This window comes from Ursus maritimus, unplaced genomic scaffold (assembly GCF_017311325.1).
Source record: "Ursus maritimus isolate PB19 unplaced genomic scaffold, ASM1731132v1 scaffold_4, whole genome shotgun sequence".
Lineage (NCBI taxonomy): Eukaryota > Metazoa > Chordata > Mammalia > Carnivora > Ursidae > Ursus > Ursus maritimus.
In genome coordinates this window covers 26,215,196-26,243,033 of record NW_024426552.1, presented here as the reverse complement: position 1 = coordinate 26,243,033, position 27,838 = coordinate 26,215,196, and the positions used below count along the sequence as shown (strand labels likewise).

General features: G+C 37.0%; 1 long non-coding RNA gene across 1 annotated transcript; it reads left to right on the top strand.

The window, feature by feature from the left end:
• On the top strand, positions 1 to 27,296 carry LOC103673046. Its single transcript, XR_571293.2, has 3 exons — positions 1 to 346; positions 1,527 to 1,657; positions 27,193 to 27,296. It is a non-coding gene; the product is annotated as an uncharacterized LOC103673046 (long non-coding RNA).
• Positions 27,297 to 27,838: the final 542 nt, after the last annotated feature.

The window sequence follows — 27,838 nt, the reverse complement described above, 5'->3', positions numbered from 1 at the left end:
AACTCGAAACTGACCTGAAATAAGCCGCTAATGAAACTGCTTCGTTCTTTTAGCCTCCCCAGTCGTTACATTTGACACAAAACCTCGAAGTTCCTGTTGGAGGAGGCCGTCCGGAGGGCATGACCGCTGGTCGACCTGAGAGCTGGACCCCCACAATGGGAGGCTCCCCCCTCCCTTGCCCGTGGAATGTAGATTTCCCTGACGTTTCCCACACTAGGGGCCACCTCAAGGACACAGCCTTGAGAGAGGAATGTGCTGCGGCTTCCGGGACGTATATGCGACGGACCCGCGTTACAGCTTCTATATACCACGTCTACGCATCTCGCAGCCACCCAAGAAAAGCCCCGTAAGTGCCCTTGCTTTTTAAACCTGCCACCTACCAATCTGGAGCGGCTGCCACTTTCTTCGGTCTCTCTCTGCCCTTCATTTTTTGGCCAGTTTCCGATCGCACCAGCGGAGCTCCCGAGGTGGCAAACCAGCAGCTCCCCATCCCCCACCCAGGCTATACCCAGGGATCAGCCAGGAGTTTTGGTCGGAGTGTATATGCGGTTTCGAGGATCTTTTGCTCTGTGGTGTTGAGCTTTGGTTTTTCCCTCTCGGTGTTCAGCCCTTTAGCAGCCCAAACTTGACGCTCTGACTTCTGCAGTCCGCAGGCCTGAGCCTGGCTTGAGCGTCCCCACCCCTCCCCCCCTCCCCGAGGTGCTGCCTAGACTCAGTGCAAAGCTAGCGAACAACGACTTGTCCTGGTGCAGCTCCTTTCCTTCCTGAGAGAGTCAAATGCCCTCCAGTTTCTTCCTGCTCTTGCTCACTCTAACGGGCCTCCTAGGAGTTACTTCTTATACTTGGTGCAGAATTATGAATAGTTACCTGTCCATGGGTCCAATATAGTACCTGGGTCTATCACACTCCTAGAATAGATTTAACTATGATGGTTCATATTAGCCTTCATCCTTGAAAAGGATATCTGAAGCAGAGTAAAAGAGCTTAAACTCTCTGAGATTGCAGCATTTATTATTAGATGATACAGAGAATTAACCCAGTGGAAATGCTCTGCTATCTCAGGGAAATTTAATTTTATTGTAGACTGGCATGTAAATTGAAATTTAATTATTTTTTCAGTTTTACTAACATATAAAAATTGAATATTTTATTAAAGATAAAGAAGAAACAAACTAATAAGCATTTACTCAACACACACTTAGTCCTTTAAAAAAACCACATTTCAGTTCGTAAAGAGAATGCAGAAGATTCCTCGTCTTTCTTGGTCCTCTGTATCATAAAAAAAACAAAAACAAAAACCGAAAACTCAAGGTTTTGGGAAGATGGAAGCAGTGGCCTAAATTTCGGCTCTCCCTGAATCTTCCCACCAATACAGAGACAGAAAACCAACTGAAAAGTGTGGAATCTGACAACAGCAAAGCTAGAGGGGTTTCTCTGGATCTGATTTACTAGTTAGTGGGTGGCAACCACTGTAAGGTCTGGACCCCAAGAATACTTGCTAATAAAAGATGGAAACTTTCTTCCAGGTCAAAGTCTTGAACCAGGAGAAAATTCTGGCAGTAGAATCCAAACTGAACAGGACAATGACAACAAGTTCAAGAGGAACATGTTGACATAGGTTTCAGGAGATGGCAAACTTTCTGGAAAGGGCCAGATAGTAAGTATCCACGCTTGACTGTGGGCCATATGTATTCTCTGTTGGATCATCTTCCTTCTTCCCTCTCCCCCTCCCTTTCTTCCTCTGCTCTCTCCAGCCCTGCTCCCTCCTTTCTTTCTTTCCTTCCTTCCTTTTTTCTTTTCTGTTTTTTTAAAGAATATTTTAAAAACATTCTTAGCTTGAGGGAAGTACCAAACACAGGCCAGAGGTCCAGATTTCGTTCACCTGCTGTGGTTTACCTCCCTTGATCTGGGTAAAAATAGGAAAGGGAAGCAAAGGCAACTAATCTCAGACAGTAGGACTCCATGTTGTTTTAATCACTTTGTGAAAGCAACAAAAGAGGGCGCTCTAGAGCCATGAAGTTGGTTCATCCCTTCTTTCAAAAAGGACGTGAAAGCTCATTTTACTTAAAATTGAACAACAGAAAAAGTGAATTGTGTCTCATACCAATTTAATATTGGAAAAAGGAGAGTAAAGAGTAGCAGAATATCCCTACAGATTAGGAAAACACTCCAGAGGCATGCCCACCAAGAAATGAAAACTGACCTAATATTTCAAAACAAAATACATTAAGAATATAGTAGAGAATATGGATAAACAACATAAACTAGAATGCTGGAAATGCAGAAATACACAACTCTGAAAAAAACTGTTAGCAGAGTGTTGTTGTTTTTTAATATATACATATGTGTAAACTGTTAAATGCTGATTCCAACTTTCTAATGTGGGCATAAGAAAGTAACCCTCCCTCTCTAGTCTCTTATGTCTTTGGTTTTGTAAAAGATGGACTCAAATACTGCCTTAACACTCTGTTCCCTCTCTTTCTGGGTATTTGGCCTGAGAGATAATTTTATCTTCTTTGAAGTCATCCCATAACTAAAGTATGTATTAACATGGTAGGAATTTATTTTGTGGGGAATTTTATTTAATATGTCATGATAATAGAAATAATTTTTAAAATTTCAGAAGTTAGAATAAGTAGGCAAATTATATGGGTGAGGTGTTTTTAATAAGCAAATTATATGGGTGAGCTGGATATTATTTATTTTTTTACTTCATTGTTGTTTTGATCAAACCTCAGGGGGTGATTAAATCTACTGAAATTTATCAAATTTATCATTTATCTGAAAGATGACCTTTCCTAAACTACCTAGTGCACTTAATCCATTATATGAATGTACACCATTTCGGGAGGAAAGGATTTCCATTTTTCTAATATTACCCTTCTTGCAATCAATGCTATTCTCAAGAGGATTTCTTTTTTCATGGACTAGATGTTCTTTGTAAATTCGCAACATGACCTAATATAAAAATCAATACATCTTTAGGCAAGTTCATTTCTATTATTAGATCTTAGTGTAGCTTCACACTAACGTGTTTTGGGATATAAGCAGCGCCCTACCACAGGGCATGGCTCTTTCCTGGTAATGCATTAAATTTCATTATGGTAAAAACCATTATTACAAAATAAAATCCACCACAGGTTTAAAAAAAGTCTCTCAGCTCCAGCCAATTGCCAACAATGTTTATGCCTTAATGTGCTCATTACAGTATTAGTCTTAATTAAGTTAAAAAGCGCTTTGGCTGGGTTTTTCTCTATTCATGATGTCCCCCCATGAAAATGGAGCACAGGTTTTTCTAGCTTAGCAAGGACTAAAGGAAGCATTTACGGTGACACTGAGTGAACAGCTTCCCTGGAAGCCCACAGCAAAAAGAGGAAAAAAGCAAAGCAGTACACGCCGCGTTGCTTACATGATAAATTAGCATGAGCAATTTCTGTCATGGAGTAATGAAATGACGGTTAATTCTGTATTTTGCATATTCATGAAGGAACCTACTCAAATTAAAGAAAAGGTGCCAAGAGAAGTCCTGGGGCACTTGAGGTCTGTTTTATTTTAGTCCAATCCTGACTGAGAAGGTGATTAATTATCCTGTAACTTGGTGTTTCTAGCCATCATAATTAGAACATTCCAGCACCAAGAAAGAATTCAGACAATCTTTGAAGTGGTTGTGGAAGGATTTGCCTTGGACTGTAATTTTTCTAGAATCTAGAGCACACAGAACATGTCAGTGGTTGCATTTTCTATTGATCTTCCTGCCCCGTGCGAGCACTTTCCGTAATTCTCACACGTATGTGAAGCTGTGTGGCTTTCTATTGATCACCCACGTTTTTCATTGTCCATTAAAAAAATTTCACTTTCATGTTCTAGGCTTATTAGTTATGTGCTTGACTGAAATACCCATTTTATGTTTTTCAAGTTTAGCATAGCAAGGAGAGAGATACTTTGGAAGCAAAACCGTTATTATACATGTTCAGGAGAGGTGTGAGTCAGCAAGTTTGCAGAAATTCTTTGGGCCTGATCACATGCCAGTCAGAGAGGTGCTCTCCTGAAGAGCTGGAAAGTGTTGTAGTGGCAGTTATGGGACACAAGGGGGAAAATACATCTTCAAAGCTTTATGGTAAAATTTCAGTACTTACTTTGAAGTATTTCCAGAACATTAGACATGCACAAAATAACTACATATAAAAATAGTCTTAAAGACAAGTAAGTCATTCTTGGGTTGTCCACCAATTTGGATAATAAGATCTCCCATGTCCTTTGATTAGCACTAATTAGAGTTTTATGCTGCTGTTGAAAATATACTGTATTTTTTCATTGGTTGGTGTCCCGTCATTAAAAATTTGTAAAATCGTCTTGAATCTTAAAAGCACACATATACAAAATATGCCTTAAATTACCATTGCTGGATGCAACAAACAGCTTTTTAACATTTCATATCTTGTTGCTTCAGGGAAAAGCATTGTGCTAATCATAATGTTAATATTAATCACTCATGGGAGATGTGATGCAATATTTTTTGTCCTTTTCTTATCCAATATTCTATCCTATTTTTATTAAAAAAAATGAAATATTTTTATTTAAACATGGCTTCTTAAAATAAGGAAGAGAATCCCCGTGGCTGTCCTAGGATATGGTGAGTCTCCTCATGAGGAAATGGAGTGAGATGGAGGGAAACTCTTTCAATATCTTCAAGACCACTCTGTTTTAAGGCTTCTTTCTCTGAGGAGTAGTGGAGATTCCAATGACTGTCTTCTCTTGTATTCTTCAGCTTTGCCTCACAATGGGCTAGCAAATTTTCCGATATGATACAATTTGTCTTGATCCCCATGAACAAATGAGAAATAGCAAAGATTAATGAAATCTATTACAAATTTATATAAAAACATAAAAGTTTGAAGACTACAGCCATCCGATGAGAGACCTAGATGCTGCAAGAGATTCAGTAGCTATCTATTTGAGCCATTGGAACTTTTATTAAGTGGAAAGAACATAGATGAAGACATCAGGAACTCAGTGATTTTAATCCTAATCTGCCAGTTACCAGTGACATGACCTTGGGAAAGACCATCAGCATTTCTGGGTCTCCAATTACGTGAAAGGTCAAATAAGAATTCTCAGACGACTTTCCATTATACCATTCAGTGAGTGGTTTTTATTTGTCATATTGTTAGAAGATTTGTATATTTTAATTTATAGGGAAAAATCACTTTCATTAAGGACATGTATAAAGAGATAGAGACACAGCCCAACACAATCCTTGAGAGGCCATTTCTCTCCATGTCTCTTCTGGACTCTACAAATATAGTTGACAGATTCAGGAAAAGAGAACAAGAAGAAAATTAGTGCTGTTCATTGTCATATCTCTCGTTGTCAAAGAATTATTTAACATTTTAAGATATTTCCTATCAAGATTCTTGACTGGTCATGGAATGTTACTAAATTCATCATTTTTTTCCCCATAAAAACATTGACTTTTATGCTAATAAATGTCTTCGTTCAATTACTGGACAAAAATCTTTGTTCTTCAATAGTAGGCTTTTTCTAAGTCTGTTGTGTAATTGCAGTAAGGCACCTCCGAGGATTTATCTCTGCTGATGCATGCCAGCAGTATGTGGCCTTTTCTTGAACCCGTCAGAATTGTGACTTTTCTTTGAACTCTTGGCTGCTTGGTGCTACTGACCTTGTTGCTCGTTTATAACTTGGGTGCCATTTATCACTCCCAGACTTACAGATATTGTTGTGGAAAGAGACTGAATGCAATCGTTCATGCCATTGCCTCTTTCTAGTGGTGCCTTTGCAGCTTCCTTCCTCACAGGGTAACTGATAGGGAGAGATTAGTGACAAAGCTGTAATTCTACTGAGGGATTGTGATGTAACTATATCATAAACCATGAAGTGAGACTCAAGAGGTTTGAGATCACGACTGCTGAGATTAAGTTACACCAGGCACAGTCAATCTCTGTCAATATGTGTTTTGGGATGGTTTGTAATCTGCCTGTAAAATATTAGCTACCTGTAGAAAATACCTTTTTTCCCCCTAGTATTGACTTTATTATATAGCTTCTGCAATTTCAGAGCTTAAAGGAAACATTGATTTTTATTTTCATAAATACATACAGACATTTTGGAGACCATTTAGAAAACTTGCTCTTTGATTTGGTAATTAAACTTGAGGTATAATCGACATAGCATTATATTACTTTCAGGTGTGCAACGTAATGAGTCGATACGTGTGATAATACCTGTTTTAAATCTGTGAAACTTTTTGTAGGTTTCTCATAAAACGCTTGAAATATTTAGATTTAATACTTCGAGGTTGAACTTTTTATGCATTTGTGAACTTTAAAAAGATAATTTATTGAGGTTAAAATTCACATAATCTAAACGGACCCATTCTAAAGGAAGTACTTCAGTGTCATTTAGCACACTGATAATGTTGTACAACCCCAAGGTAAAACTCTGAACTCATGGACGGTCTCCCCCCCCGCTTCCCCCACCCCGTAGCCCTATGTGTGAAATTCTCAAGGTAGAAATAAATCAATCGACTTGATATTTTACTTACTCAACACTTAGAAGGCATTAAAGCCATTATTTTTTAGTTATCCATACATATTATTTTAGTTACCTTGTGCCTTTAGCAGCACTTTTGTAAGTTATTTTTGGGAAGAAGGTGGTCCACGTAACACAAGTCTGTGGGGGATATTAGGAGATGTCACTTTTTTTTTTTAAAGATTTTATTTATTTATTCGACAGAGATAGAGACAGCCAGCAAGAGAGGGAACACAAGCAGGGGGAGTGGGAGAGGAAGAAGCAGGCTCGTAGCAGAAGAGCCTGATGTGGGGCTTGATCCCATAACGCCAGGATCACGCCCTGAGCCGAAGGCAGACGCTTAACTGCTGTGCCACCCAGGCGCCCCAGGAGATGTCACTTTTTAAGTGTGCAAAGAAACTGGTTACGCTAGTATATGCAGATTTTTTTTTTTTTTTTTTTTTTTGCTGCAGGATTTTCAGAAACCTTTGGATGTTCATAGACTCTGCTTCTCCTTAGTTTAGAGCCATAGCATACAGTGTTTCCTGAATTATTTGCATAATTTTTCCTGGAGCATTCTGAGTGTGCTGTTGAGACCCATTCCATGTCAAACAGTGATCTAGGCCTAATTATGCAGTTGTTGGAGGACATTATCAAGAAATAGGAGGTTTTTACTAAAAGGATTTAAGAAATATGAATCTCACTTTTATCTTTTTTTTTTTAAGATTTTATTTATTTATTGGAGAGAGTGAGAAAGCACAGAAGGAGAGGGAGAGAGAGAAGCAGACTCTCCACTGAGCAGAGAGCCTGATGCTGGGCTGATCCCAGGACCCTGAGATCATGACCTGAGCTGAAGGCAGACACTTAACTGACTGAGCCACCCAGGCACCCCTGAATCTGACTTAAAACTCATATTGACATCATACTCTTAGAGTAAAAGGCTGAGATTCAAGGTTTTTTTTGAATTTTGTCTAATAAGTAAAAATAGAGTTAACATTTTAAAAGCATTTTTAAATATTATCTGTATTTCTTTTTTTTTTTTTTAAAGATTATTTATTTATTTATTTGACAGAGAGAGACAGCGAGAGAGAGAGAGAGAGAGAGAGAGAGAACACAAGCAGGGGGAGTGGGAGAGGGAGAAGCAGGCTCCCCACTGAGCAGGGAGCCCAACGCGGGGCTCGATCCCAGGCCCCCCGGGATCATGACCTGAGCCGAAGGCAGACACTTAACAACTGAGCCACCCAGGTGCCCCTAAATATTATCTGTATTTCTGTCAATAATCCTGAAAGCTAGGTATCATTGTCCTAATCTTATAGATGGATAAATTATTTAACTTTAGTCACATTAAAATATCTTCCTTTGGGATTACATGATTTGTCCAGTATCTCACGCTTATAAATAGTGGAGTAATGATTTAAGTTCAGATTCCTGGAATTACAGTCTTACCTTTTACTTTGCAGCATGGCTGTGGAAGCATGAGCCTGAGACTCTAGCTTTCTGGGTCTTCATTTTTGTATTTATAAAAATGAGGAAACGAGATGATCTCTAGGGTCTGGTCTAGCTTCAAAATTCTGTTGCTTAAATCCCGTACTGTTTCCTAGACTGTCCAAAGGGCTTAGTAAAAAAAGAAATTTTATATCCCTATATCAGGAATCCCAAGATCTCAATAAAAATGTTAAAATACTTTCCCATATAAATGAACAATTATAACAGCTGACCTTTATACAAACCTCCCAGAACTCAGAATGAGTTATAGGATCAAGGGAGGAACTCTGCTCTGCTTTTATAAATATAGTTAAGACCAATGTAAATACATGACTTGCCTTGAACACTAGGGTTTCTTCATAAGAACATAGAAACATAGATTGAGCTTGCAAAGAGGTTATGTGTATGTTTGCCTTTCCCTGGCCATCCTTGTTCATCAGATAAAGGAGCCAATTTTAGAGGCTCGGTCTGAATCCAGGTGGGAGGGGAGAGAATGTCAAAATAGATCCACCACCTTTAAATCAGCTTATTTGTCATTTGATTAGAGGAAACGATTAGAGTGAGTAGATTTGGTCAAACCTCAAATGACTAGATGGATTTTATTTGCTTTCTCCCAACTTTAAAATATTTTTGCCTGTTTACAAATACCAGTGTTTCTCCCCCTTTCTCTACTTACAGGCAGCTTAGAAAAAAATTCTCAAATTTCCCTTCTTTTTAATTGCATTAAATAAACCTTCTTAAAAATCACAGAATTGTATGCATATTACCACTTACAACATTTCATAAGCTTTCTTTTCTGTAGTTTATATTATTTACTACTATGATAATAAAAAATATTGTTTGTTTGCTTTGGTAATATTTGGTAATATTTTGGAAAACAATGGAAGTTTCCTAAATTCTCTTTTTCGCTCTTCACCTTTTGATACTTAAGTCATTTTCTTTTGAGTCAATTTTTTTTCAATTAGTAACGAAAGTAAGCCAGCTGTGTTTTCATTGTCAGTGTCTGTGCATATCGTAAAAGCAGCCCTCCAAAATCACTTTCGTGGACTTCATGAAACCCCACATCTTTTACAAAATTTGTCATTTCACTTAGCAATCAGTATCCACTGTCAGATTGTCATGACTCCTGACAAGAAACTGATAGGCTGGTTCCATGAAGGGGTTGGTGTGATGGATAGGAATGGACGTTAGCATCATGTGGGAAGGACAGTTTTGAGTGGAGTCTAATTTGTTAAGTCTTGATATATTTATTTAGGTTTTTTTGCTTTATGACAGTCTTGGTCAGAAAATAAGTGTCCAGATGTCACAAACACCTTTTAAGCCACAGATCCTTCTGGAAAAATAACTTCTGTGGGTTTGATACAGTTTATTCTTCATATCTGAATATTTCTAATGAGACTGCCCCTCTTCTTGAGTATCTCACCACCATCCAGAGTAAGCATTTGATTCCATGTATGTGCCCACCTAAATTTATCCCTCATTCATCCCCAAAGAGAGGGGCACCAGGAGTGAATATACAATGAGGGTCACTGATAACAAGCTCTTGAATATATCCAACACTGACCATAGAATATGTCAAACACTTCATCTGAGTCATCCTAGATATTGACCTTCCTACCTACGGACAGGGGACACCGTAGCGCAGCAGCACATGGAGGTCTGTAAAACCCTCTCAGGGACATGTGGCTGGTTCTGATGGAGGAAATGGATCTATGCAAGGACTCATAAAATCTGGATGATTTATCCAAAGTAAACACTGGGATATTGCTCCCTCTGGTCCTTTCTATGTGGGCGAGACATATAACAAACCATCCTTGCTTTTCACTAGAGGGTGTTCTTGGAAATTGTCACGACTTATTCCATTGTCAAAAAGATTGATTTTTCCCATAGGAACAGCTGTGATGGGTGGTAGGTGCTGCACTTCTGACCAGGGGCCCAATGGAGAAGTGATCCAGCAAAACATACAACACCTGTAAACATCTACAATAATTTTAACTTTCAAAATCTGGCTTGAAATCGTAGACCAGGGAAAATATACTGAACATCCAGTTACATAAATAAAACTTTTATTATAGATTTGACTAAAAATGTATAGCTAGTTGTGATAAACACTTACTAAATGGCTGTTTTATTTGCTTTCTTAGAAATTAGAAAGTATTCTTTGATATGATTTGTTTTTCTCAGCTGGCTTTAAAAGCTGTCCGGGGACATTTGAATCAATGTCTTATTTTTCTTTCCACACCTTTTTTTCTGTAGCAAGCAGATGTGTTTTACAGGAATAATCTACAGTTTCTTTTATTTTGCCAAGCCAGTGTATCATTAACTATTGAGTGAGACTTCCAAGGGCGTGAAAATTAAATAAGCGTCGTGGTGAAATTTACCCAAAGCAGTCAGTTGACGCACAGTGAGGGCCTCATACAAGAATATTCAGGCAATGTCCTTGGAAACAAATTTTTGTGCTTAGTAGTGGCAGTGTCGGCTTTGTTTATGGCGTGTTCAGGTCACCAGAGCCCTCTGTGGAGATGGGGTGATTTCAGGAGGCTGCCGGGACAATGGCTCTCTGTAGGCCTTGGCATCCTCCCCTCCCTGCTCCTTGCAGTTGAGTACCTTGGCACCAGCTCAGTATTTACTCCCTTCCATCTCAGAGAGGACAACAGAGTGTTCTCTGTGACTGACTCGCAGGAGCCAGAAGCATTCTGCTCATCTCTCCTGGCCCTTCGCTGCCGTACCTTCCCTAAAATATCAGCACACTTCTTGTCCGGCCTAAGATCCCGTCTTGTTCAGCGGAACACACTTATTCTAAAGAAAAGATTGGTGCACAATAAAGGAGAGCGTGAGTTAGCTTCCGAGATCATTTTACCTATTAAACCACTGAAGTATAAGAAGAATCAGGTGTGAAATTAGCAGCCTGGTGTGAAGGACAGAACACTAGGCTAGAATTCAGGGAAGGTGTGCTACTGAGGTCCTGCCACTGATTTGCTGTATATCTTTGGGAGAATATTTAAACTCACTACATTTCGTGTTCCTTATCTATGAAGTGGACCAAATATCACTTCCATGATTGTATGTTGCTAGATGGGATTTGCTTTTGTTTCCTTATGCCGTATCTCCCGGCCAAACATAAAGACTAGTTAAAGTGTGTGTGAATATTAATTTAGACATTCTCTTCTTAGTTACCTTATTAAATTCTGCCTTGTTTTTATCAGTTGTATTAGGGTTCTGCAGAGAAACAAGAATCAATAGAAAAAAATCTTTCTCTACATAGATGGAAAGATAGATTTTTTGGTATATATATGTACATATATAATTTTATATTTTTATATATATATATCTAGATAACTATCTATCTGTAGAGAGATTTGGCTCATATGATAATGGAGGCTGAGAAATCCCAAGATCTGCAGTCAGGAGGCTAGAGACCCAGGGGAGCCTCTAGTCCAAGTCTGAAGGCCTAAGAACCAGGATAAATGATAGACAGACTCAGAAACCCATGAAGAGGCAATGTTTCAGTTTGAATTTGGAGGCAGAAAAAGACCAGTGATCCATCTCAAAGGGTCAGGCGGGAGAAGTTGCCTCTTTCTCATGGGAGGGTCAGCCTTTTATTGTATTCAGGCCTTCAACTGATTGGATGGGGCCCATTCAAGCAGGGGAGAGTAATCAGTCTGCTTTACTCAGTCTACTGATTCAAATGTTAATCTTCAAATCCCAAAACACTACCACAGACACACCCAGAATAGTCTGACCAAATATCTGGGCATTGTGTGGCCCAGTCAAGTTGACACATAAAATTAACCATCACAATCAAAAAAGAAACCATTTGTGTAGTGCACATTTGTTCCCAATCTTTGGGATTTGATGTTGATATCTATTTTTCTAAGAGGTTTTAGAGATGTTTGAGAAACTAAGTACATCAGAATCATATAGTCTCCGCAAAAGTCCATCCAAAGCCAGAGCATCTGACTTTCATAAGACCCCTTATGAGGAGAGGATGGCCTTCCCTTTCTTTGATCTTTACCACAAGAAGTGGATATTAGAACCTTATTAGAAGTAGATACAATTTCTTCTTCATAAAGATCTCTCATCCATGATGTCATTTAAGCTTTCTTGAAACTCCTTCCAGGTTGATGAAACCCACTGAATAAAACTGTGCATTCATTTTCCAAAAATACCTCCTTCAAGTTTCCAGAACATGGTTCCTTTTTGGTACCATGGGCTTGAAAACAAACATGTCCTTCACGGTTTCATATGTTTCAAATATATTCATCACATGGTCTTTACCTTTACGACCCCAACATCTTAAAGTGCTTTTATTCTATTTTCACCTAGAAATTTGTATGTCACATGGCTTATTTTAATTGCCTTCAAGTTATAATAACCACAACTGCTACTGTACATGAGGAGGTAGAAATCGAGAAACAAGGATGCTGGATAACTAACTAGAAAAGAAAGATGGTGACGTCAGGGTCCGAACCTTGGGTTCATGGTTAGTGCTGTGGGGCTTTGAACTCTTGCACAAATTCTTGCCCACAGTTCTTCCCTGCTTCATGAACACTAACTGATTTTCTAAGAGTCGGCATTAATATTCATGTACCTTGTGATGCCTTCCTTGAGCTTACCTGGTACGATTTGGTTTCCTTTTCCATTTCTCCATTCCATAAATGCGTATTTACTATGAGGTAAAAGATAGTTCAGTTGCAATTAGTTACGATTTGAGTCTTGTTCTACTAGACACAGTCACTAAGCATTTTTAGGATAAAGCTAAGGGGAAGACATTTAGCTATTATACGGAAATACTTTTTGGAATGCTTTGACCTAACAAGTGAGACATTATAGATAAATTGAGGCATTTATATTTAAAAATGGGAGAAACTTCATGTAAAAATAATGAAATATGCAAACAAAAGCAAAAAAGGGGAATAATTAACTAAATTCACTAAAATTACCTAAACTTATCTTGACAATGAGAAGCAAATTGTAAAAAACCATGTTCAAATCATACTTAAAGTAGTAACTTAGTAAAAGAGGGAGATATTTTCCAGGGCAAGGGAATGAATAGCTACGGAATCATTAGATAATCAAATTAATGAAAAAGAATGAGTCATAGAAGCCCATTGGAAAAAGACTTAAATTTATTACTGATTGGACATCATTATTGACTCTGATGAGGATAACATGAAACTCCTAAAGACATCAAAGCAATGAAGATGTTTGTGACAAACTGGCTGATACGTGTTGTCAACTCAGAAAATGTGAGATGCTCCATGTATATTTGCATACTTGAAATGCCTGAAATCTTATTTGTATGAAAGAAACTTGATAAAAGACTCTCTAAATTGGGTAACAATCCTAAACATTTTTGTTGCATTACTAATAACAAGTTGTGAAGATATAAGTTTTCTCAACTATCAATGCTGGAATAATTTCAATAAATTATAGTGGAGAAAAGACTAATCTTTATACTAGAATTACCGAATCTTGTAAAATTTGTAGTATTTTCAGCTTTTTAAAAATTTTGCAGTTTTTCATGATTTATCTTCTCATCCTAAATATTCACATACACGCCTACGTTTATATTTGTAAGTTTATATTCTCTTTCATAAAAAATATCCCTCAAATAGAGTAAGTTTCAGGCCCTACAAAACCTGGATTATCCTGTGTCGCAGACTTTTCATACCTAGTAAGCATTTATTTTATTTTAATTATTTTTGCTGTCTGTGTGTTGGTTCTTTATGGAAGGAAGCAAGAATTTTGATCTTTAAAAGTTGGTACACAATGGCAGAAGTTGCTTGATAAAGGATTATAGGATGCATGTGTGTCCAACAGAGCATGGGGATGATCTAGAGAGATCCTTTCAAGGAAAGTCTAAGTCCTCTGCTTTCGCTAGGGGAATGATTGAGCTATTCAGATGGATGCTTTAAAGACTATATTTTCAGGGATCATTTCTATAGTTCATTAGATGAAAGCTTTTTATGATAGTAATTCATCATTTTGAAAAATTTAGAAAATGTTCATTTGAGTAGTTTAGATAATTTAGATAAATCCTCCAATAAAAACATAGCTTTGTTTGGCTTAGTAAAGACATTTTTAAAGATGTTTAATTTCATCCTTCCCCAGTGTGATTAAAAACATAAATTCTCAAAAGTAATAATGACTATTTTGAATGCGAAGACAAATTTATATCAGAAAAAGTCCTATCCCTCAACTTTCTTTTGACTTAGAGTGCAAATTCCAAATAAATTCTAATAAGATCTTCCTTTAACTTAAGCATATATTTAGATCGTGGATTCTATTAGTATTATAACTGATTTTTCTGCCTTTTGAATATATCTGGAATTAGGGTGAGTCAGTACTTTCAGTCATGGAAAGTTAAAAACAAAACAAACTTAAGAGAGTTCTGATTTTTGCTTTGGTAAAGGTGAGATATTTTCAAAGAGGAGAAAATTCAACTGCAAATAGATTTAGTTTATTTTGTATGCATAGCAAGTAAGTTTTAGGAAAGGAATGATAAGCTCAAATTAAACATGTTTGAACTCCATTCTTTTGACAGAATAATGCTATTTTGTACTGCAATAACTATTGAAGTATGAATTCATATCATAGATGTACAATGAAACGAAATACATAAATCTTGTTGTTCTTTAAGCTTAGACATGTGAATTGAAAAAAATTTCTTTAAAATTTTATTGTACAAAGTTATGTCTTTCCCTTTATTTTAAAAATATTGTTATTTAGAGTATGCAATTAAAAGGATACTCAGTGATAGGTATTTCCTAGTTTGTTTCTTTTCAAAAATTATTGAAATAAAATATAAAAATGGGGGATTCAAGCAATATCTATTTCTTGAAAGCTTTAGGATTAGTTCTCACTTATCTACCTGGCCAGACTTAGATATGCTTCTCTCCTTTTAAATGAAACTTCTAATTTCCTAGCAGGGCACTAGAGGATATGATGACTTTTAAATTCCCCCAAAGGAAAACATCCTAGAGAAGAAAAAAATGTGCTGCTTGAGTGCTTGACTTTCAAGACTGGGGAATAGTGGAAATCTAAAAAGGCTTCTCAATGACCCACTATGCAGATATTCCCATTTCTACTCTTCAGCTAGATGTAAAAAAATGAAAAGAAACATTATTTCTCTCCCAGCCCCTAAAGCATTATTTTATACAAATCTCACTCACTGAATTGGTATTTATTGAAAGCCTAACACTATAAGTGCTAGACACCACTGTATATTATAGTAAGGATGTGAAGAAACATAAAAACATGCCTTGCCCTTGATTAAATGTTGGTCTAATTTGCAGTAAATATTATGATAAACACTAATATTATAAGCAAGAATCGAATGCTCTAGGCAGAAAGAGGAGCACAATGACTTGGCTGTAGTGAATCAGGAAAAGGGTCATCAAGCAGACTGAGCACATGTTACCATTGGAGTCATATAACTTTGGAGCCAAGAGGGAATTTAGAGATTGCCAATATATAGATTAGGGACAAATTTATAAGATTAAAGTGTCTAGTACAAAGTTGAAACTTTTTATTGATTTATTTGACAAATGAATATTGAATACCAACTATTTGCTCAGCATAGTTCTATGCACTGTTATTTACACTGTTTAAAAATCCAACAAAAAGAAGCTGATTGGATTAAGGTGACGTAAGAGTATCCTGAACTCCCCTCCTCTCTGGGACATGCCAAATGGACAACGACATACAGATCAATTACCTATGAAAGAAATGCAGAAACTAGTTGAGTGACTCTTACGCATTGGGCAAATGAGAAAATACCCACCTCAAAATGGGTAGAAATGATGAAGGCACACTTTTACCATAAATCCTGCCCAGGCACAGAGCCTCCAAGAGACTCACTTTAGCTTTGAGGACACATATAGCCTGAAAGTGAGGGGATGGAAGAAGATATTCCATGCAAATTGAAACCAAAAGAAAACAGAGGTAGCTATACTACCATCAGACAAAATAGACTTTAAAACAAAGACTGTAATAAGAAACAAAAGTCATTATATAATGATAAAGGTGCCAATTCATCAAAAGGTTATAAAGTTAATAAATATGTATGCACCCAACATAGGAGCACCAAAATATATAAAGCAAATATTAACAAAATTTAAGGGAGAAATAGATAGCAGTACAATAATGATAGGGGACTTGAATATCCCAATTTGAACAATGGATAAATCCATCAGGCAGAAAATTAGTAAGGAAATATTGGACCTAAACTACACATTAGACCAGATGGACTTAACTGCCATTTATAGAATATTCCATCCAACACTGGCAGGATATACATTATTCTCAAGTATAGAAGGAACATCCTCCAGGATAGATCATATGTTAAGCCACAAAACAAGCCTTAATAAATTTAAGAAGATTGAAATCATATCAGGTGTCTCTCATCAAGCCTCTCTCTTGACCACAATGGTTTGAAACTAGAAATCCATTACAGGAAGAAAACTGGAAAAATTGCAACTAGGGGATTAAACAACATGCTGCTGAACAACCAATGGGTCGAAGAAAAAATTGAAAGAGAAATCAAAAAATATCTTGAGACCAAGGAAAATGGAAACACAACACACAAAAACTTATGGGATACAGCAAAAGCAGTTTGAAGAGGGAGGTTTGTAGAAATAAATGCCTACATTGAGAAAAAAGAAATCTTAAATAAACAATCTAACTTTACACCTCAAGAACTAGAAAAAGAAGAACAAACTAAGCCCAAAGTTATCAGAAGGAAGGGAATAACAAAGGTAAGAATGGACATAATGGACACTAAGAAGTCAATAAAAAGACAATGAAACTGAGACGGATTTCTGAAAAGATACCTCAAAGAACAAATCTTATATGTAGAATCTTGGGGGGGGGAAGTTGAACTCATACATACAGAGTAGAAAAGTGGTTGCCAAGGGCTAAAGCGGGAAGAGGGGAGAGGCAAAGGGAGAGAGGGGTTAAAATATAAAATCTTTCAGTTACGAGATGAGATGAGTAAGTTCTGGTGATCTAATGTATCATATGGTGACCATAGTGTATAATGGAAATCTACTAAGAGAGTAGAACTTTAATGTTCTCTCACACACACACAAAAGTGAGGGGACGGATTTGTTAATTAAGTTTTTGGGGAGAATCCTTTCAAATATACAACATATCAAGCCATCACATTGTGCACTTTAAAAATCTTACAATTTGTCAATTATACCTCAATAGAGCTAAAAAAAAAAAAAATAGAACCTTAAAAGAACCCAAAACCAAAACAAAACCAAATCAAAAATTTCTTTCCTGATGGAGTTTACATTCTCATGGGGGTGGGAATCCCACAACCAAACCTACAGTACGTTAGATGGTGATAAGTTAATAACTGCCATGGATCAGCTGACAAGGAAGGGGGTATAGAGATTATGAGAGGTATTATAATTTTAGTAGTTTGGCCGGGTGAGACCATTGAGCAAGACCTGAAGGAACTGAGAGACAAACCATTAGAAGAATCTGGGTGTATTAGGCGAGGGTTGCAAAAGAATCTCTAGCAAATAGAAGAGCCCAACATAAAGGCCATGACATGACATCATATCTGCAGCTCCTAAGAACATCATGGAGACCAATGTGCCTGGAGCAGCGTGCATGACGAGAAAGCACAGGAAATGAATTTAGGGAAGGAATAGGGAGTTAAAACACATGGGATCTTATCAACAATTGCAAATCTTTTGAATTCAGTTCTTAGTAAAACAGAATATAAATCTTTTGGACAAGGGAAAGACAAAATATGACATGTATTTGAAAATGCTACCTCTGGCTTCTCTGTGGCTGTAGACAGTAAAAGAAGAAAAGAGATTCTCTTAGAAAGCTGTTGTAGTGACCCATGTGAGAGGGAACGGTCAGGGAGGAAGCAGTACAGGTGGCTGGACTTGAACTCTGGATCTGTTTGTAAGGTAGACTCTGACTCCACAGGGCTTGCTGGATGAACAAATGTGTGTATAAAGGAATGAGTGGTCCTAGATGATTCGCAGGTGTGGGGCCTGAAGAGCTAGAAAGATGGGGAAGACAAGATGGGGAAGCCAGGAGACAGAACACGTCTGAGCTAATAGCAAGAGTTTGTTTTCATACATGGTAAGCTTGAAATGCCTAATCGATGCTCAACTGAGATGTCAAGTAGGCAGTTGGGTATAAAAACACTGGGGAGGAGAAAAGAGTCGGACTTTTAAATTCATTGGTTCTCAATAGGGAGATGGTGTTTAACGCTCTAAGAATGATTGGGAACCAGAAACGAAATGAGCACAGAGGGGCAATGACTGAGTACTGAGCGTCAGCTGGAGCTGGTTAGAAGGGATAGGCCAGTGAAGGGAATGGAGAGGGAATAGCCACCAGGGAAACTTTATCCTGGAAGTGACGGAAGAGTGTGTAATGAAGGGAGGAGCTGTCAAAATTCCGCCACTTCCACCAAAGGCTGTGGAAGCCTGAGCACTAGCTGTTTTATTTAGGGTCATGCCAATTATTGGCAACTTTGAAACACACAATTTCAAGGACATGATTGTAGTGGGGGAAATCATAAATGGAGTAAGTTCCAGAGAAAATGAGGAAAGAAAGTGAAAACAGCCAGTATAAATCCTTTTTTGAAGAGTTTTGGTATCAAGAAAAACAAAATGAAGTGTTGATGAGAAGGGGGTGTGATTAGGAAAAGTTTTTCATTTTAATTTTTTAAAGATGGGACAAATGATGGTTTCTATGCTTCCCCGAATATTCAGAGGGAAAAATTATTGATGTAGGAAAAGGGATAGTGATTCTTGGTAGATCTTTGATATGGCTATAACTTCCTCTCACTGGAATGTAAGGATGTAATTTTTGAGTTTCTTGACGGAATCAATTTTGAGTCTCTTGACTGAATTTTGAGTCTCTTAGCTGCTTCTTAATTAGTGGGATAAACGAAAGCAGTGGTTCTCAATCTTGTCTACCCAGTTGAGTCACCTGGGAACTTAAGTAATCAATGCCCAAGGCCCACCCCAGGGCAGATAAATGAGACCGATTCATCCCATAGTTTTCAAAAGCTCCCTCCGGTTTCAGATCTAAAGATTTTCTTGCCTTGAGAACTATAGAAGTAGAGTAGCTAGAAAATAATTAGTAATGAAGATAATAAAATGCACTAAGGTACAGACTTTTTTTTTTTTTTTTACCAAGTCTCAGCCTAATAGAAGAAAAAGTAAGACCACTACTTCACCGAAATATCTGCAGTGTAGAAGATTCTGAATCATTTAATTTCAAAAGACAGTCTAATCTAAACATTTGTTTTTATTACGGGTTGATTTCAAGATGATATTTGCTGAGTCCTGCAGATCAGAAGAGGGGATTTCTGAAGTAACAGGCAAGTAAAAAGTCAAATCTTATGAATGGACTGTTTTGCAGCCAGAAAATTGAAAGGGAAGATCTTAGAATGATTGAGAAAAAGGAGAAAGAGATTCGTATTATAAATGGGCTCTCCTATGGAAAAGTTTTTTCTAACTCTAAACAACTGAAAATATAATGGTGCTATCATTGCTGAGGGTTGGCTACTTTGTTTTGGGGATCTGATTTACGAAGTGTTTCTACTGTGTTTTGCCCTTTACCCTTTTGAAAGAGTGATAAAACCTGGACTCAAACCTAAAACTTGGGCTTCCAACTCTGAAGTCTGTATTTTTTGCACAGTTGTTGAGTAATCTTATGAACTAAGTGCCAGTTAAAGAAATAAAAATTTATAAATTATAAATATAATTAAAAAGCCCTTGACTTCTCAGAGTTACTGAATGAAATGGAATGTTACTCTTTTTTTTTTAAGGGGGGAGGGGCAGAGGGGGAGAGAGAATCTTAAGCAGACTCTGCGCGGAGCCTACCACGGGGATCGATTCCAGACCCTGAGATCATGACCTGAGCTAAAACCAAGAGTCAGTTGGAAATCAAGAGTTGGACGCTCAACCAACTGAGCCACCCAGGTGCCCCTTCGTTTGCTCTCACTCCATGTTCTTGGAAAGAATATTTTGTCCCTGTTTTCTATTATGCATTGGTTTATGATACAGTACTGAGTTGCAAAATCAATTAACTAGGGCTTAAACAGCCTTTTTAAAAAAGAAAATAGAGAATATAAAGTATAATGTATAGCATGCAGTAAGGGTAGGTGTGTTTTATAAAACATTTTTCCATTTTATAATTTCATATATATATATGAAGTTTATATATATATATATAACTCTACATAATATATATACACACACACATAAGTACATACACTTGGCCATGATTTAAAGTATATTTTTTACTGGAGGTCACAGTAAAAACTTGAAAGCCACTGGAGTAATGAGTGTTAAGAACTTGATAAAATTGTGTGGAATTATTTTGAGTAGCATATTTTAGAAAGCCAACCAAGCATGGGCCATAAGCCAGGGTTTATGACTATTTTCCTTATGGTGATTATTTGTTTTAAAATTTTTGTGGTAGCAGAATTTGGCCTTGTTAACATTTGCTATAATGTTCATTCATATTAAGTATATTCAAGTTGGAATGGGCTCAGTTCACAGAACAATTTGGCCCTGAGGAAAGAGGTGAAATGAGGGGAGATTTTTTATATTCATACCTAAAAGCTCAGACAGCTTTCTCCTTTGAGAGTTGCCTTCCATCTCCTTATGCACATACTCTTACACACTGCACAAGATTTACTTTAAAGGCTGTTTTCCTCATGAAAAATTTCCTTACCAATAATTCATGTACCAATTTACTAATCTTAAATGTTTAACATGAAAATGACAGGTATGGGTTTGTATTAATAAAATGATAGTGTTGCCCACTCTTGTGTTAGAATTAAATGTTTCATTCTTTTCTTTACCTTCTTCCTCCAGTAACTACTGTGGGAATAAAAGTGAGAAGTACTATTTAAGTTCTTATTTTATATTTAAGAAATGCACCTCAGAGTTTCGTCTGAAGTAAAGCGGGTAAAAACTCTAAGTACCAAATAATTGCTTGATTGTGTTTAAAGCTGACTTGGTGATTAATCAAGAAATTCCTGAGAACTTACTGTCTGGATGGCAGAATAAAAAGTATAATTCCTACAATGTAAGGTTTACCGTCTGGGATGAAATAATTTAATGAATAAACATTAGACTGATAATAAACATTAGAAGACTAATAAAAGACAATATTGAGTATAGATATTTATACACATGTATCCTTCCCAGTTGCCCCAACCTTATAAATTCCTTGAACATGAGCTGGCAGTGAATAAATATAGTCCATTATTATATTGGGGTACTCAAAGAATATTTTTTAGGAAGGTAGAGTGCCTCTGCTTTTGCGACTTAATAAACCTCAGCAGAAACCACGCACAAACACAGACTGTGAGAATAGGAAGGGCCGCAGAGGTCCCATTTTAGGGATCTGGACACCGTGACCAACAGTCCAGAGGTTTAGGGCCTTGTCCACAGCCTTAAACTCAGTGTAAGAGGGATCCTTAAACCCAGGCTTCTGTGTCTGACGGGGTGCTCCTTCTCAGCAATGGTCATTTCAGATCTCTTGAAATACACCCGGATAGGCTGTGATCACATAGCCCCAAGGAAAGGCCACAACCAGACATGGCCAACCGCAGACACAAGTCAACCATATAGTCATATATCCAATCACAATTTTACACAAAGGTGTGTATTCTATGTAATCTATTTAAATGTTTCAATTAAATACACTTAGGTAAATCTTACGTGCCAGGAAGTCAGGTGAGCTGTGTTTTTACTCTGACTTGGTGAATTCCCGAACACATCATTGCAGACCTCTGAGAGCATGTATGTGCATTACCCCCTTGCTGCTTTAACTTCCCTGTGTTAAGAGAAGACAAAGAGAAAAAAAATGGGTCATTTCACTTCATTGCAAGATGATGCTTGTTGGGTTGTGGTATTTAAAATAGAACCTCCATTTTAATGAGTCTCTAATCCTGATAATTTTCTATGCTTTTTAAATTTGTGCAGGATTATATTACACCAATTAAATTTTAAACTGATTCAGTACACTTTTAAAAGTATATTTGGTTCATATATCCTCTCTTACCTATTTTTAGTTGCTGTGTTCTCACTCTGTCTTGATTCCAGAGAACTCAGATATATTTGTATGATTTACCAAATCTCCAATAATCTGCACTTTGAGTGAACCCATCCATCACAAGAGATGCCCTTTCAAACTGGTATTGACTTGCAACTATCTGTACCAAGCTTTGTAAATCATCACTAACATTTTTAATAAGTTTTAATTTTTTATGAACCGTTTTTAGTGGCCATCTAGGATTTCAAATAATGTAGAGAGAACAAATGAGTTATGATGTGATTCTCAGGGCTAAGAAATAAAACAGATGCTTTTCAAGTTTCTGTCTATGGTGCGATTTCAAGCCAAATCATAAGAGCCTGAATCTTTTCAAAATGTTTCTGAAATTAAGAACTCACATGATGGGCTCTACTTTTGCCATTGTAGCCCTCCCCACACTTTACTGTCTGGGCTTGATAATCGTTACTCTCTCGTAGGAGACTACAATCTATGACCTCAGGCAGGCCTGCTTTCTCCTGCTCTATCACTTGGCATTTCTATCAAGCACATGTCAGGTATAAGACAAATTTTGTTGAATTAGTGAGGGCCACTTTGACTCGTGGTAATATTTCACCTATTTTGTTTGCATATTGGTTGGGACATAATGTTATTTGAGTGGTACCATATTTACTAATCAATAATAATAATAATAATAATAATACTTTAGGGGCCCCCGCCTGGCTCAGTTGGTTGAGCCTCCAACTCTTGATTTCAGCTCAGGTTATAATCTCAGGGTGGTGAGACCGAACCCCACGTTGGGCTCTGTGCTCAGCAGGGAGTCTGCTTGAGGATTCTCTCTCTCTCTCTCTGCCCCTACCACCCCTCCCTATCTCTCTAAAATAAATAACTAAATCTTAAAAAAAAGAGAATAATAATACTTTGTGTGCATTTTTTCAGACTTATTTCTTGAATTATCTAAAAGTGTCTGAAGCTATCTAGAGTGTCCAAAGGACACAGCTAGCTAGCTCTGCTATGAGGTAGACTGCCCAACAGAAAGCCTGCCTGTGTAAGTTTCGAAGACCCATTATGATACCAGGTGGCATATGCACTTCAGATTTTATGCAAGTCTATTCTATATATTCTATTTAAATTTACTTGTCTAAAAAATGTGTTCATTACTATTTAATGTTAAGATTAATACCAGTACTGCATGTAATTTGCAAAAAAGTATGATAACTGGGGGAGAGCACTGTGTTTTTTTGTGACAAATACAAGTATGCGATTTAAAAAAACTGGAATGTTATTGTATAAGACCACCATCGAGATATGTATAGAATACCAAGAAAATGTGAAATACTAAATGGTGGTGCATGAACACATTTCCTCTTCATTGACATAAATGCAGGTTATGTAAACCATGCATTTTAAATCTGCATTTAAAATTCTAGAAACTATATGAAATGACAGATACAGACAGGAACAGAATAGAATGGAGGAACCTACAATACAGGTGATATTGAAAGCCAATGAAAAAATGAAATTTCCCAATTCTCTGGGAAATTCCCCTAAATCGGTGGTGACAAAAGCCTGACTCAATTGTTAGTGGGGCAACTTATTGGTAAATAGCTAAATGAGCCAGAGAGGCGAGCTGGAGTACGGAGATGAGTGGTATCAGTAGCAACAATGGAAACTAGAAGACTAGAGAGTATTATCTCCAAGGAGTCAGGGAAAAGAATTATTTATCTGGAATGGATTTCTACGGAACCTTTAAAGAAGGACAAACTAGAGATTTTTGCAAATAATAATAGGGAGCATTTCACATCAGGTCCGCACTAAATATGAAGTGATTTCAAGGGAAAGTCTGACATGCAAGGAGGAAAGCAATTACATGAAATAGAAAATGCCTGTGTGACTATTAGCCAACATTTACCATATGAAATAATCACATTTTATAATTGATGGGGTAAAAATAAGAGAAATTAGTGTGGAACCACCAAGAGACTCCAACTTGAGAAATGACTAGTTAGCATTAAAGCACTCTGGTTCCTTTACTCAGGAGCAGTATAACGACTTTAGTATTTAAGTGAAATATACAGGTTACGTAGTTTAAGAAAACAGCTAATAGAATAGAAACAACGTTTAAGTACCACAATGTGGAGGGAAAAAACTGGATTTTATATGAAGCGATTTAACTATTAAACATGCAAAATTATAATACAGACAGCAGAGGGCAGGGTATCCTTGGTACTGTGTTGATAATTTCTTGAAATTGTAAAGCATGTCTAATGTTATCCCTGAAACAGTATGTGTCTTGCGTCAAGCCAGATATTAGAGATATTAGGTCTAACAAAATACTGATGACACAATTTACTCTTTATTAAAAACAGAAATCTTGATATGACCTGCATAATATTAGGGCATAGCTTCTAGGCAAAGAAATGTACATATTATTAGTCTTTGGATTAAGGAAATCTATTGAATTTTGCTAATACATTTTGAGAGTCATTTCTCTTTTCCTTGAAAATAGTTTCGAAGTTTCTTGGCTAAAAAGGAGAAAAGAAAAAAGTGCTTATAGAAAGGCATGGTGAGAGCCCCATCTTCCCAGGTTAAAGATAACCCCTTAATAATGGCCATCATTATTTCTGGATGTGATTCTCTGATTATATGTTTTCCTATCCTGTAAATAACTTAAACATTCTTTAGGATTCTGAATTCCTTATACCATTTTTGTGATTTCGTGCAGACAAAAATTAGTTTTATATCCTGTTTTAATTGTGTTAACGTATAGGAAACATTAAAATGCTTCTTTCTGAATAAATGAGATGTTTTATCTGCTGCCATCTTTATATTATTATAATTAAAGTGTCAAAGTACAGCATGTAATTGGACTTTGGTGTTCTCTAATTAGTCACTTAGGACAGCCTAGATTATCCTGTGGTAACAGGTAACCTAAAATACCATGACTAGCAGGAACAAAACTTTATTTTTCACTCATTCTACATAGTCTCATGGGTGGTCTAGTGCTGCTGTTCCATGTTGTCTTCACTCTGGACCCCTGCTTGATGGAGCCCTTATCTGGAATAATCTAGGCTTCTAGCACAGAAGTAAAGAGAAACTGGCAAATTATAGTGGCTCTTAAATATCTACTTGGAAGTGACACATGTTACTTCTCACTTTTCACGAGTCATATGACAAAGGTTGACATCAGTGAAGTGGGGGAGTATAATCTTTCCCAAGAGCTGGGCTGCAAATATTTAGAAAAATAACACAATCTGTTACAGCATCCTTATGATATTGGAAATCTAGCTAAAATTTTAGTTAATCGCTTTGTGTAAACTACTTAAAACAAATAATTTGTGTTCTTCTAAATGTTCTTGTGATTTAGTCTTTATTTAGCCTTTGAGAAAACGTTTAGGAATCTAGTAAGTAGAATATTTAGAGATGGTGATTATCAATGGTAAGGAAAAAATTTTAAAGGTCCTGAAAACTGAAATGGTAATAGGATTATGGGTTGATTTCGCTTTTTCACAGTGATAGGCTGGCCTAGACTCGGAACTCTGGGTGTCTTCTTTACTATGTTTCTGGTGAAAGAAATTACAGTTAAGTGAAAGATAGAAGAAAAAAAAAAGATATTTCTTTTTGTAAAAATAAATTGTAAGTTTTAGACGACTACCTTAATGAAGATAGTGTTTTAAATCTACAAAGTGACTTTCTGCATTTTTTCATAGAAATTTCACGAAAGCGCTGGTCAGTTAGCAGGTGATTATTAATGCCATTTTCCCATGGAAGATTCAGATTTAAAGAGAATGGCTCAAGTCGGTTGACTGGGCCATAATAACATTAAGGCTGAGGGTTTAAATTTCTGACTCTTCTTTTTCCTGTCTATAGATCATGTAACTTCTCAATTATTTTAGCAGTCTTATGTAATCTTGATGCATTCTGTATTCATGGATGTAGCTTTCAAATAAATTCTGCTAAAGACCTTATTATTAAAAAATCAAATAACTGGCACAGTTTTTCAGTTATTTTTCAATGCTACTCCATAAACTCCAGAAAAGCTAAATATTATCAAAATGTCTTTTGCTCACAACTTTGAATTTTCAACAATTTAAAATGAGTACAGCTATGTTTCCCAATATTATTATACTTAATGAGACAAATTTGCTCAGTGATAATAGTTTTGAAGTTAAGGAAAAAGTATTGAGGTCCTAAGACTTGTTAAACTAAATATTTCTAAATTAAGAATGGGCCCCAAATCATCTCCTTTCCCCCTCCATTTTCAAAGGCCAAGTATTGCCCAGATTTCAGGTCTGTACGTCTATCCTGATAAAATATGGCTAAATCCCATTTTGTTAGGAAAGCTACCTACCTTGTTTATGCCCTCTGGGAATCCCACTCTTTTTGTCCACCAAATCACAGTAAGTGGCAACTCAAATTAAGTGGTCAGTTACCTTCGAACAGGACTGTATGAGAGCCAAAAGAATACTTGAGAAGGAGTGAGCCCAGACTATGGAAGGAGAATCACATTGATTTTATTTCCCCTATTGTATGGCAGTCTAATTATGACAGGCACAGGCTTAGTTTGAGTCTTGCTCTACGACTTTCTAGGCCACGGGTTGGCAAACCACAGCCAGTGAACCGGCCACCTGTTTGGGTAACACGGCCACGTTCACGGGTTTGAAGACTGTCTCCACATGCTTTCACACTCTGCAGCGGAGTCGGACCGTTGTGCCCGAGACCTGATATCAGCAAATCCAATATTTACTCTCTAGCCCTTTAAGAACTTTGTCGACCCCTGTTCTAGATGCACGATCTTGGCCAAGCTACCTAAATGTCTGTGCCTCACTTTTCTAATTATAAAATGTGAATAATCGTCTTTACCAAGCTGGGTTTATATGAGGATTAAATGAGTCATTCTGTATAAAAACTTAACATAGTGTTAGGATGGAGACGAAGTGCATCACCAAGACTGATAAAACCATAATCATACCCAGAAAATATAAAATCACAGTATTTCCTCTCCACGAAGGAAAGAATTGGTAAAAACTCATGTAAGAGAATAAATCTCTGGTTGTTTGGTGAAGGATCTGGATTCTTTTTGCGTTGTTTCATTTCTGCTCAGTCTCTTTTCTGTGTCCCATGTAATTCTAGCCTCCTGCAAGTCTGTTTCGGACTGTCACTTCTTGTAGCCGGCCCGTCTTTATTATTTGTGGAAAAATCTGCACGTCTACATCTGGAATTGCTCAAAGGTCACTGTAAGTATTGAGTCTTTATTAATGATTTGTTCCCTTGCAAGACGCTTTCCAAAATGCCTGCAGCCAGGATTAGAGCTAGCTCTGAGAGCTAGTTTCCTCTGTTTTCAGAGACTCACCGTTTTGCTTACTTGTCTTCTCAGTGGAGAAGAGAAAGGTTTTCTTCTGTTTGCTGTTAGGCATGAAGACATTTCATGAATTAGAACAAGCCCTTTGTTGGGGAAAAGGTAGTCCAGTCTGGTATGTTTGAATATTCCTGATTGGGGTACATTAGGCGTTTTCTGTTTTATAATTGTAGGTCTAATATCAGGCAAGCTACAAAATATGTGAGAATATGTTTCTTCAGCTTTGTGATTTCCAATATTTCCTTAACCTACTGGTTTTCAGATTATAACTAAAATTTGCACAAATTCTGGGACATTTAGCAAATATAGAAAAACATAAGAGATAATTTAAAAATTTTGCTCTAATCCTTTCCCTAAGTATGCCACATCTTGACACACATATATATTATACAACATTGTTATTCCTCTCCACATATACAT